At 37.6% G+C, this 14,046-nt stretch overlaps 1 long non-coding RNA gene across 1 annotated transcript in view; it reads left to right on the top strand.

Moving 5' to 3' along the window:
* LOC135451148 (uncharacterized) overlaps positions 1–10,613 on the top strand; it is a 64,191-nt gene extending 53,578 nt beyond the window's left edge. Inside the window, exon 3 of the long non-coding RNA XR_010441232.1 lies at positions 10,376–10,613. This is a non-coding gene — a long non-coding RNA (uncharacterized LOC135451148). The remainder of the gene's footprint in view (positions 1–10,375) is intronic.
* Positions 10,614–14,046: the final 3,433 nt, after the last annotated feature.

Here is a 14,046-nt window from a genome sequence, read left to right as displayed (position 1 = left end):
AATTAGTATGTTCAGTGTGTCCCTGCAAGGCTTTTTGTTATGTCAAAAAAATCCTCTTTTCCCAAACTCTGGGAAAAACCTTTTTAAAAATACAATAATTTGAGTCTTTTTGGCTTGATAATGATGAATCTATTGCAGAAAATCTAAAATTCCTTACCAAAAAAAAAAAAGTTACCCTCAAACATTGTTCTTTCACTTCCTTTTTTCCAATTCAAATACTTCAAGGTCTTTGCATGTAGGGGTATGTTGGAGAGTTGGAAAATGATTTAGTACCATGTTCACCCTTACTGTAAGAGACAGATGGGACCAACCCAATTTTTTTGTTTGCAGTTCAGGTTCTGTGCTTGTACCTTCAAACACCTCAGAGAGGTGATGAAACTCTGACCTCAATTCTGCAGATTGTGTGCACACTTGCAAGCATCACAGAGAATGAGACTGTCCCCAAAACTGTTTTCCTTTGCTGTGCAAATGGCAGTTCATTTTTGCTTTTTGATGGTGTCTATAATATCATGGAAAGACTTTGGTTTTCAATATCCAGTGGGTTTTTGGAATGTCTTTAAATGAACTCAGCATATCAGAATTTCTTTTATTTTGGGCATCCATATTGGAGTAGATGGGGTTGCTAAGGATTTTCTAACCTATAAATCATCTTATACCTTAGATGTATTTGTGGTAAAGCACAGCTTTAGTTGTGCGTGTGACTTCAGCAGTAGAGATACTTGGAGAAGATTTAGTAACAGAGGAGAGCTGGCTGAGTCGTGGTTATAGCCCCATTAATTTTGGACAGGTTATACCATAAAATACATGGACTGCTGGATTTTGTGTTTCAGCAAAGAAAAGTAGTGAAAGGATAAAAAGCCAATGGACAACATATCTGATCATATCTGCTATCCCTATTTTAATTTGTTTGTGAAACATTGTAGCTGAAAACATCTACAGAATTTTAATGGCAAGTGGTTTATCTTTTTCCCAGCATCATATTTTTAGCACATTTAAAAATTTTGTAATCTTTGTATCATTCTGAAGAATGTCCAACACCACATTAGAAACCCATTATTTACATGTTTCTACTGATGTTGTGTGAAAGTGTTTTTCAACTTCTTTAATTTGCTTGTAAACAAGTATTTTTATCAACATTAGGCTGCTGTTAGTCATGTCGAGTTGCCCCTGCCTTTCCATCCATTTCTGTGCCTGCAGTATCCATGGAAAATTAACTATTGAACAGGCAATTAGTCTTGGGTGTCTTTATTCCCTCCACTTGTGCAGGGTATCCAGAGAAAGAAAAAGCTGCAGAGCTTGGAGGAAGTTGAGTGTTGAAGAGATGAGATATACTCTCATCTTCCTCTGTCTAGAATGAGACATTGGGCTGGCCAAGCTCTCTCAGGCAGCTTTTTAGAATGGAAACAATAATGGTGGAATGGAAACAATATACACAGTATGTTATGCTGAGGAACCGAATCAACTTTTCTTTGATATATGCTATAATATGGTCTAATGCACCATCTACTCTTATAATATTTTATAAATAATAATATAATATAATTTATAAATAATATTATAATATTTTTCACCATTTAATAAGTAAACTCATTAATATTATTTGACCGGCTGTACAAGTTGTGTTATAAAGGACCATAAATTAAGAAATCTGGGGGTGTATTGTAGAGCATTTAAAATCATACCTTAGTGCCATTTTGCAACATTTGATTGGGAAGTATTGTTAACAGCCAAATATTGCTGAAGTCAAAGGCAGCTTCAGCAGCCAGGGTCTGGAGCACACAGAACCTGGCTCTTACACCTGCTCACATCTCTAGCTGCTGTGCTGGGAGGAACCTAAAAGGCCCTAAAAAGAGCCCCTATCCCTAGTGTAGGTCTGAAACTTCTTTTAGCAAATGTGTAGATATGGTGTTGTCCCCTTGAATGAGTGCAGAATTAGGAGTTTCTCATCCTTCTTATTCTCAGTTTCTTGTCGGAGATCTGCCTTTGTAAAAATCCCGTAGCAAGCTACTCCTTTCCTTTCATGCTTGTGCAGTGAGGGTGAACTGAAATAAACTCTGTAGACTGCAGTGGAAGTTTTGTGTTTTCTTCATTCTTTGCTCCTTTCAGCTTGTCCAAAATGACAATAGAGAGGAGCCAGACAGGAGCATTGTGCCCTCTCACTGGTTATCTGCCAATTCTCACCCTGCCTGAAGGGGATATGGAAATGTGAGCCCAGATGGCCCTCAGGCTTCTCATCCTGCCCAGCCACAGCTGCTGTGCTCACAGGTCTGGTACAGCCTTGTGCTCTCCTCTGAGGCCACTTCATTGCGGAGGGAGGCATTGCTACCTGAGCAGCAGATAACCTTTCTCTGCTATGGAGGCCTCTGTGACCCTGGAGATAAGTGTGCAGAATATTGGGCCAGTATAATGCTAACTCAGAAAATATATTCCTAAAACAACAAACACAGCTCTAATGTCTTGGACTTTGTGTTGCTTCTGCAGTTCAGAAGTTCTTACAACCACCTCCAGTGGTGGGACTCAAAATTGTTTGGGTGTGTAATACAACCTGACTGATAGTTCAGTTTATTTATGGTATAATTTCATTTATTATTTATTTAAATGCTATTTTAAAGTTCTAGGGTTGGGATTGCAAGTTAGAGAAGTCTTTTCATGGTCTGAAATTATTGCTTCCTAAACATTTCAGGAGAAGAGCAAGGATATTTTCTGGCCCATCAATTCTATGCTTGCATTATATTCAGTACTATTTTCCACAGCTAAGATATCAAATATATTTTGATTAAACACCTCATTAAGAATAAATGAATTGTGTACTTGCTACTAGAACTGATTCTTAGTTTGGATTCACTTGAAGAATAAAGCTGTCATCATGTAGAGAGATACCCAAAAGCAGTGAAAACAAATCCATTGGTGTCAAGTATGTGTGTGCTGCTGTAATATCATTGCAGCACTAATTATTTCTAACACACAGTAATATAATTGCATCTCAGTAAAGAAATAGTCTACATACTATATATATAAACTGGATAAATAGTATATAGCTATAGAAATTCCAACAACTTTGAATCAAAAGGATCTAAAATTTATTTGACTAGATTGGCCCCATGTGCCTGCAATTTATTGATTAAAGAAGGAGGCAATCTACACTGAAGACCCAATGAAATGCTTAGTATAGTAAACAATTTTATTGCCTGAATTCAAAGGAATGGTTAGAATATTTTAGCAACATCCATGAAAATGGTTTTTTTTTTTTTCAGAAGGATATCTCTTCTAAATAAAAAACTTTCGCCCTGTCTTTGCCAGAGTATATAAACAAGTGTAATCAGTGTACAGCATACTATATTGAAATTAATGAGAGGTGATGTTTCCTGAAGAAATGTTGAAGATGCAATATTTACATTCTCAGAATTAAGAAGCCTGCCCAGTAAAACTCTGTAAACTCAGATAATTTCAGACAGACAGAGTCTAAGCTTTACAAAAGAATGGAAGTGCTAATGAACATTGTCCTTTTTGCAGACAAAGAGTGGTGGCAGAGGGAGCAAAATCCCCACAAGAATTTAAATATCTGAATTTCAATTATAACCACTTGTTATCTGGGAGGCTTTGTTATACAGAAGCAGACAGAAGCATATGTTAATCTGAAATCTGATTAAGCCTAGTTCTCAGCAGTAATTGTTAAGATATCCAGAAGACCTAAATGTGAACCTAAGATGTGTTTGGTATGCTTTTAGAACATCTGCGAGCATCATTCTCTTGTGCTTTTTTAGCATTCCAATGCACTCGTTGTAATCCCTGTACATAACCCAGAACCAGCACTCACCATTGCAGTACCAGTACAGAGCAGCACAACCTGAAGGTGGTGTAAGAACATCATAACTGGGGTGCAGGGGCAAGCTTAAAACTGCAGCCCCAGTGCTGCAGAGGCTGGCAGGGGTGCCTGAACTCTGGAATCTGCACTTGCTCTGAATGCAGACCCAGGGGCACCCCTGGATGTTGTCTCCACTCACCCCATTCAGAACTGGCCACTGCCTCAGCAGCTGCCGCAGCACTGTGGCTTAGGAAGGAAGAAAGGATGGGTCAGAATCCAACTCCGCCTTGATTGTACCCATATGTCTGCTTAATGAATAGCAGCAGTGGATTAAACACAGAAATACAATCAGTTCAATCTATTTTAATTCAACCCAAATATAATAAAGTAGATGTAAATGGAAAACATTGCTTCACTTATCGGTTTGCATTACACAGTCACAATGTTTCAGCATATTGCTGATCTCTTTGAGTGCTTTATCAAATATTTAGCTGTAGCATATTCTAAAATAAATTGTTAATGTTGATATTTAGCTGTCATTTTTTACTGGCTTTTTGAGAACCTCCCATCTTAGTGTTAGTCAATTTATTATCCAAAAATTCTTATACTTTCTAAATAAAATACGTATCTATAAAAAAAATCAAATCAAAGTACTGTTGGTACTGCACGTCTAAATCTGCTCCCAAGATGGAGGAGCTTTTCTCCTTATAAATTCAGAAAGATAAGTAATTGAAAACTTTTTGTAACAAAAATCCCATCACTTTAGAGTTGATACCCCAGGTACAAACCTTCAGCCTGATTTGGTTTGAAGCTGTCTGATAGCAAATGTATAAAACCGGGGGCAAAATTGTTATAAGCTTACAGAGCATTGTTTGAGATCTTGTCCAAGTAATGGTGAAAAATAAAGGTGTTTTTTCCCCTGTTTTTTGCATTTATCTGTGAAATGTTGCTTTTGGAGTAACTGCAAAGTGAAGACAATTATTCTGTAATGCTCTGTATTTTCTAGATGAATGCAGGGCTAGGATTCATAGCTGTTTCAGTCAATTACTGCTTTCAACAATGTTTTTACCAGGATATTGCTTTTTGGGCACTTAAGAAAACTGAATAAAATTGGATTTTATGTAAGATGAACCATAAAAGGAAAAACCATTCCACTAGTACAGGGTTATCAGCCTTCAAAACCATAAATTTTCAGCTTAACACTTGCTGTCTCATGTCTCTGCTATTTCATATTTTTTTAGTATGAGGAAAAGGAGGTGTATGAAAAGGTAGCATAATCCATGAGAAACCTATTAAACAGTATAGTAACTGCCTTTCATATGTTTCAAAAGACACATATGGTTCTAATTTTAGAAAAAAAGAATGTTTGTTCCAAGCACAACAGAATCACTTTTGATCCACTATTGGCCAAAAAAAAAAAAAAAATTCAACTGCTTCTAGAAACATTTATTTCTGCTGTGGAGATTATGAACTCACTAAGATATTTTTTACTCTATCTCTTTTTGCACAATATCAAATGGGAAACAGCTATATCAACATTGAATCTTAAGGGGCAAGATCCTAAAACTAAAAATTGATGGAATTTTTTGCTGCTGTCTTTAGTGAACTATGTACCTTTTTTGTGCCTAATAATTTTTTTAATTAACTCATTCACTTCAAAACATGTAAGAGTTGATCGCATATTTAATTTATTCGAATCACATGAGGATGGATAAGGATTGGGAGTTAAAGAATCTTGGCTGCTTAGTGAGAATATTTTCCATAACCTGACTCTCCTATTGCAGTTTAAGGTTGTTACTTGTCCTTCCCACAAGGAGCAGAGTTTACTTCTATCTTCTTCACTGCAGTCTCATAATCACCTATCATCATTTGACTCCACAAGTTTTTATTCTCCCACAGAGCAAAGAAACCAAACTCTTTCAAGAAGAGGCCAGATTTTCCAGATTTCAGATGATGTGATGATCTGGACTTTGTCCTGTTATTTCTCATCTTCCTTGAACAGGATGCTGCAAATTAGGTTCAGCATTAGAGCCCATGTGCTGAGTTCCCAGAGCTTGTAAGACTTGGTTCGTGTATTTGTCTATCACCTGTACTTCTGTGTGACTTGTATCAACATGCACGTTAGTGCAGTTGATTAATGTTTTCTCACAGCAGGGGGGTTTTTATATTTTTTCAGCTGTAGAATAACACTGCAAACTTTCTTCTTTCAGAACTGCCACCACTATGCTGTATTTTCCTAGTAGACTGAAAATACTTAATTCTCACATTTATTGCACTACATTGCTTATATTTCATACTTCCCTTCCCTCCACGGAAGAATAGAAAAAGCATTTTATAATGCAAATAAGGTTACAGCTGAGGCATTTAAACAGCCTTGTCTTCATAGGGAAGTTTTGTTCATTGGGCACAATAGGCATGGATACTGTGTGCCAAAACTATTTCTGGGCTTGGGTGAAAGGAAAGCAGTGTAAGTGTAAAACAGGTTGGTGGCTCTTAATAACTGATAGTTCAGGCAAATTTTGGACTGTGCCAGTATGTTTATTTTCCTTTCATTCCCTGATAATTGTATTCCTTTAACGAGTAGCAAAATACATAATGTCCTAAGTGTGAATGGGTCTCATTTTCACAGTTTCTTGATGTTTTCAGTAGTTCCACAATGCCTTTCAAGGATTCTGTCCCCAAAACACAGTCACAAGCAGACACCTTGACAAACACGTGTGCCCTGAGCCTTGTACTGGTGCAGAGGGGAGCCAGTTAAGCTCAGCTATCCCTAGGCAGGGAACTGCAGCACCAAAGTTAAGATTAGATCTCCCTGAAGCTGTTATCCTGAGGGATTAGAGGAGTTCCTACAGCTGCAGAGTTCAGGGCTGTTACATCTCTAGGTTAATAATTTTGGTTGGGTACTTGAAGAGGTGGGATGGTGGCTCTAGGCAGAGCTGACTAAAAGTGTCTCACTTTAATGAGGTGCTATCCAGCTGTGTTCAGATTTGGCAGTGCTTGACCTCTTTGCATCAACCTGTATCACGGAGTCCAGGGCAGGAGTACTTTTTACATTACTTGTTCTGCTTGTCCTGAAGGGACAAAGTCTGGCAGAGGTGCCTTATATATGTAGTAAGGCTTTCTAGCAATGACTGCTATAAATGAGAAGTGCTGTACCAAAGGCTGCTTTCAGCACAGTGTCTCCCAGCCAGTGCTAAATTCGCTTCAGACAGAGCTCAGTTGTCTTAGTAGAAAAGTTGGCTGATATTACTAGTTTTAATTATTTAAAATTTGTCTACAAGGAAATGTCAATGGAAACTGGCTCCAGTAGATACATGAAAACATTGTTAAAAAATTTTGCTTTTAAATCATTCTCATTGACTCTCTGGAATGTCAGTAGTTGGACAGATTTTGATTAGGTGTCACACATGATCACTATCGTGAACATATCAAAATTTAGAGTTTCTATTTCCTCTAGATACATCCTTTTTTAATATGTGTCACTACTCTAAGAAACAATATATGCTGCAAGATGCATTTGATTTGATCTTGGATGTATTGTTCTAATTATTTTCTTACTCACTGTCAGCCTGTGATTTTACACGCTTGGAAAACTGAATGGAATATTAGAGAAGCACATCTGTGCTTCTCCTACACCCTGAGGGAGCCTATGCTCGTATACTTGTGGTCTAATCAGTGGAAATGTCCTTACAAGCTCAGAATCAGTTTGGTCTCTTTAAAGCTCAGTACCTGTGTGATGAACAGAGAACAGGAACAGGGAAGTACAGGTGCCTCTGTATGTGGTAAATGAGCAGATCTGAGCAGCAGAAGTTTTCTGGGCAATTCACTGGAGATGAGATGTCTCTGAAATGCCTTGTTAAAGATTCTCCTTTACTTTGTACTTACAGCAAGATTTTTGTCTGGAGGTTTGGAGCAGTTCTTGTTATGCTTAGAACTAACATTTCATTCAACCATGCAAATGGAGAGGAAATGAATAAACATTGATTAAGGATGAGAATGGGTATTTTGTGTTATATCAGGCACACAGGAGAGACTGAATGTTGCTGGAATAATTACTGTTGGCATATATGCATAACTGAGGCACAAATGGGAAAAACTGAGAAAGCCCTAAATAGAGGTTTCAGCTGTTTGCTAAGTGTGATGGCAGACATCCCTCACCCTTAAGTGTTCTTTACATTCCTAGCGCTAATAGATTTTTTTTCCCCTATGGAAAAGCTAAGGAACTACTTAAATTAATGAACTATTAGGCTGTTTTGTTTCTTCAGATAGCTATGTTATTGTAATAAAATACATTGGCACTTTCCTTAGACCTTTTATTTGCTCTGTTGAATTATTATTTGAGAGATATTCTTGAAGGATTGTTAGCTTGTGAGCCACTTGTTAAAATGGTATTTCTTGGTGTTATTTAAAAGTCTGTATGCATGGCATTTTTTCTTCTACAAAAATTCTTATGTTTATTGTAGGAATATTAAGGTTATTGCTTCACATGATTTTAATTTGAACAATGAGAAGAATAGGGTGAGTATGTGCAGGTGTGTGCAGCAGCAGAGGAGCTTTTCTAGAGCTATCAAAGCAATGTTTTTTTAATATCTGTTTTTCATGGCTCTGATGTCTTTGCAGGGTAACCACCCCACCTTAGTGTTTCAGTTCTGTACTGATTCTATACATATCTGAAAATTCTTTTATAAGGTCATAATTAACTGTGGCTTTTAATAGACAGCATTTGATTTTCAGAAATAAGGTTTGCCAACTGTAAAAAGCCCTCTGATTCTCAAGTGAGGGGTTTAAGAGATTTGACATGGAATACTTCTCTTCAGGTGTCTCTGCTCTTGCAAGAGTGGGGCAGCTTTTGACCAGGGGCTCTGTTAGTGATGCTTAAAGGCTTGAGCAGACACACCTGAGGATGAAGTTTATGGTCTGATTAGAGCACCCTTGGTCACCTGCAGATGCATAGCAGAAGGCTTGTTTCCCTTGGAGCTGTGCTTGAACTGATGTGCAGCTATTGCAGCGCACGCCTGCAGTGCTGCCTGAAAGGGCAAAGCAGGAGCTCTCAGGGAGCTGCTGTGGTGCAGGCCTGTTATCAAATACCCAGCCTCAGTCTGCCAACAGCCTTGCACATGTTAATGGCTTTGAATTTTCAAAACATTTCAAATGCCTGGGGAAGGAGACAGTGGATATCAGCCAAGAATATCCAAAGAGTATTTTGAACACTCCGTTTTTTCCTGAATGCTGATAGGGATGGGATGGATTTGAATTTTTTGTTAATTTGGCATGGACTGCTATTCTGTTGTCTTTCAGACATAGACTGCCTGAATATTAAGCTTTTGTAATGCCTAATTACTTTTTTTAAAAAACCTAGATATTAATTTCAGTCTATGCCTCAATAAGCTAATGCCTACGTATTTGAAATGTGCATTTGAGATGCTGTGAGTTTGAAATATAGTCTATGAAATGTAGCAGGTAAATTGAGAGTAAGAATGAAATCTAGTCTCCTTTCTCAATAAGAAAATCAGGAAATCATGTGTTTGGTTTTTTATTTTATTAGAAAAATAACAGTGCAATTTTCTTGCCGCTATCTGCTCAAGGGCAGCACTTTCATTGACTTACGCGATATAACTTTAATAATTTCTATCTACTGCAAGAAAACTTATGTTAGTGATATACAATTACAATAAACTGTGACTATTTCCACAGATCTGTTTCTGTGGACAAAAGATAATCTGTGCAATATATCCCAAAAGTTACTAAGCACATTCATCCTCTACAGCCACAGCTGTGAAATGTAAATATAGTTAAAATCCCTGGAAAACAGGTAGGCGTTTCTCAGTTTTGCCACTTGTTTATTTTTAATCTATGCTTAATAATGTGCTGTGTATCAGAGACTACCAACAACTCCGCAGTGTTTGATGAGGCATAACTAAATCTTTCACTACCTATAAAAAGTGCTCTTATCATGTAGAACCAGAGACGCACACAGAGGCTGACAGAACTTCTCTAGTGACTGTAAACTGATGTTTGGCTGCAGGAAAGTAGGGAACAAAGAGTCTTTTAGTGGCTTTATTGATCTCCTGAAACAAGTGGAGAGATAGCGAGACAAAGCTGGGTATGACTTGCTGTGCTCACGGGAAAGGAGGAGTGAGAGGCAGTGTCACTGGGAGGAGGGATGGTGGGACACATGTATGTGGTGTCTGGTTTTCATCCATTTAGCTCCTCTGGTTTGCCTTTTGTACCCCTCAGCTTCTGTGTATAAATGGGAACTGAAGGCAGCAGTTATTTTCTCTTTTTTCTTCCCCTTATCCCTTTTTTCTCTGCAGTGGCATGGGAATTGCAGGGTGCAGTGCTCACCACACTGTGCTCTGCTGCTCGGGGTGGGTGAGGAGTCCTGTCCTGGAGAGGTTAACCATGGCTGTGGGGAAAACAACAGCACCTGGAGGGGCCTGGGGGTCACGAGGGGAGAAAGGACAGAGGGTGACTTGCCCAATGTCCTTTGCTGTGTGAGGACATGATGGCAAAGCACTCCTTGTTCCACAGCTCAACTAGCTACTCATTCTTCTCTTTGCTGTTTTCCAGAAGTGAATTTTAAACTGCCTGAGACTCTGTTGCCACTCTGTATCGAAGTACAGAAATGCAGGGAAGACCCTCTGTTTGACAGACAACACTAACTATTGGACAAATGAAAAGGAATTAATAGAAATGCTGCTAAATATTGCTCCTTGCAATTTGAACAATAGATGTTGTCTTTTGCCACGGTATGTAGCAAAATAACACATTTTTCAATCATATTTAGTATCTCTTGGAGGAAAAAAGAATAAAGAGTAGTTTGTGTCTCTGTCTACTTAGATAGATACTGTAAATTTCCCCTTTGTTTTTCAGAAGACAAAAAATGAATTGTGGCGCTTTGGTTTTCAAAATGTTTTCCATGCCATCTTTTAAAGAAAGACAGATATTTAAGTGCATTCAGCTACAGGCTCTTCTAGCTCAAAGAAGGGAAAAGAATAGATACAGTACTTGGCAGTCCAGTCTTTTTTGACTTAACACATTGTTTTTTTCTTCCTACTGTGGCAGTTTAAATTTATGTATGGTTGTACTGCCAGTGCAGTGTCTATCCATCATGCATGCCAGATAAAGGTCATAATAGGAAAATGCCACAGCTTTAGGAGGGGAGGATTAAAAACATTTGTCTGAGCTAAAGCACTGGAAAATTAAATCTAGATTCAGTCAACTACAGTTTAAATATATATTTTGATAAAGTTATTTCATTTAACCAGACACCTTGTAGGGTAAATGAGCTCTATTAAAGTAATCAGAACTGATGATTTTGCAATGCACTGAAGTGAATGAATGGGCTTCAGTGTTAGTTAACCTTTTCATTTTGTGAATATAATTTACATTAGAGTGCACATTTAATCTACTTGTCTTATTTGTCCTCATGATCAGTGATGGCCAAGGTATGGAACTCTGAAATAGTCTGTAGACTCCACACTTTACTGTATTTTGTCACTCAATCATCTTGTCAGCCGCTGCACTTCTGGTTTTTAGTAGTATGAATTTGGAAACTGCTGAAGGAATTGTCTTAAATCCAGGTGCCTCTAGAACATTACAAGACAAACATAAGAGGATGAGGGCTGCTTCTGAAGTCACACACACAAACGCATCTCTTTCATTTCTCATTTAGTGTTTTAGAGCCAAAACCTCCCTTTCCTTCAGGGTGTTATCTCCAATGACACATTGACTTGTTATCTGGGCTAAACAAATAACTTCAATTCAGGTTTGATGCTTTTATGCCGCTCAAATGATCTGATTTATTATTTTACATGGTGTTCCTTTGTGATATGATGTGCTCTCTCATATTGTAATTTTCAGTCATGTGTCACATGAATTCCACAAAAGCAAAAATATCTACCATTTCTGTCTTATCAATGCAGCCATAAAGCCCCCTAAAGGTCCCCCAAACAGTAATTGAAATACTTGCTGCTGGCCAGTGTGAAGAAACTGGGACAGTTTGTCTGAATCTATGGCCATACACAAAGAGTATTTGCTATAGAATTTGCTATAGAACTTATTATCAGCTACCAAAATGAAGCTCCAAAGGTACATTAAAAATGTAAAATATAAAACTTACTCATGGGAAAATCAGCATAGAAAATGCCATAAAGAAGTTCCTCAGAAAGCTGAAGACTTACACCAGACTGGTTAAATGTGCATCCACAGTGTTTTTCTTAACGTGCAGTCTCCTGAATCAGGAAATACATTTGGCTCCATGTGCTTGTCTTTACTTATGCAGCAAAGGTAGGCTGCTTGTGCACCCACCACCAGGGCATTATTCAAAAAAAAAGCTATTTCACTGTTGGTAATGAATGGAACACTTTCTAAGGACACTGAAGTAACCTTAGGGAAAAGAATGGGTTTAGTGCTATCCTATCTTTTCTTTCTAGAACAAGTTATTGGAATATTTTATGGCTAGCATCTTCTTTCTTTACCTGTCAAAAGTGTTCCAAAAGAAATTTCTCTCCCTGTTGGATAAATTCACACTGTATTAAACAAACATAAAAGTTTTTTTCATACATCATTCTCTACATTTAATGACATCTTTCATTTTCAGGGTATTTGGGGGCAAATCTGGTATAATCCCCTATTCTGTATCCCTGGCCATTATGCAAGTTACAGCAAGAAAAGTGTTCATCTCCAGGAGTTGTTCTCTGGTTTGATCTTTCTAAGGTTCTTAAAAGTACTTAAGTGATTTAAAATGGCATTATCACTAACTTCTTGATTTAGGGAAATTAAAACTAATTTTTTTAGGAATCATCATTATTCTGTTGCTAAGGAACAAGCCAAGAATGCTGGCTAATATTCTTTCACAAACATAATCCCTTATAACATTCTTTCTATGTATTTATGCACAGAGCTGCTGATGACTGAATGGAAATAGGATTTAGTGGGATTTAATAATATTCTCAGTAGAAAAGCTTAACTTAATATGCAAGTTCTAGTGGGAATTTTCTTTCCCAAAGATATTTTATAAGCATTTAGATACTTTAAAGTATACAAAATAGTGATCCAGCTCTCAAGAAGAAAAAGTAACTCTCATCAAAATATTACTGTATTAAAATGTAGATCTTTGTAGAAGCTGATACTAAGCTCACGAGCATAAATCATGGGATTATTTCTTTTAAGGCTTTGAATTGCCTGTTCTCATTCTTGTTATCAACTACATTCAATACAGTCTTTTAATTTATGCTCGGTATTGTCCAAAATTGGATAAAAAGAATTATCCCAGAATTGGATAAGAAGAAATTCCCCACAGCTGGTCAGTGATAAAGAGGGATGAAGTAACCAGCAGCAGCTGGGCACTCTCCCCCATGCAGTCTGAGCCCCCTCTGTAAGATGGGAGTTGTTATCCTGAGCATGTCCTCCACTCTCCAGCAGTGACAGGTTTGACACAGTTGCTTCACCCTGGTGTGACAGCACAGATAGAAATTTAGCTGGAAAACTGACTATTTGTGTAGGTTTTTGCTTCCACAAGGTAGCTGTGAAGCTGGTAGAACATTTTTTCCCCCAAAAAGGCCTTGGCCTCGATGGTTGTGAACATCATGACTGATATGGTCTGGCAACTTCAGCTTCTGTGATGAGTTATTAACAGGAGAAAAGCTATTTAGTAACTCTGGAAATTGTAGCTGAATGCTAGGATAGCATCTCAGTGTTGTTGTAAGGGATGCTGATGAATGGGCTCTGTAAAATTGAAATAATGGAAGAATCTTTAGAATATTAATGGGGTAAAATCTGCCTGTCATGAGTCAGTGACACAGCAACAATTGGTTACTTAGTACAGGTTTGGAGATCTTGAAGATGGTTTACTGAGCCAGAAAATTGTCTAATAAAGTGACTTTCATATAGATGTTTTGTATAAATTTGTCGTTATTTGCTAAATTACAGTCCATGTAATTTTGTAATATAGTGTGGAAGGTATTTATTTCAGCCTTTTTTGCTCAAATTAGATGGATTGGCCTGGATCATTTATTCAAGGAAATACTTCCTGAAGAAGTGATAGCTATTTTAGAAAGAAGGAAACTCAGATATCACAAAACAATCAGAAAGGTGAAGCTAGTGTCTTCATACATTCTCTTAGAAATATTTCTACCCATAGCATTTTAATGTAGTGACTTGGACGCTGAGTAGACAAAGGCAATATCCGCATTGGACTATTGCATCTTCAAGGATGGAAACAAACAAAAAAACAAATT

This window comes from Zonotrichia leucophrys, chromosome 8, assembly GCF_028769735.1.
Source record: "Zonotrichia leucophrys gambelii isolate GWCS_2022_RI chromosome 8, RI_Zleu_2.0, whole genome shotgun sequence".
NCBI lineage: Eukaryota > Metazoa > Chordata > Aves > Passeriformes > Passerellidae > Zonotrichia > Zonotrichia leucophrys.
This window is presented reverse-complemented; position numbering and strand designations above follow the sequence as displayed.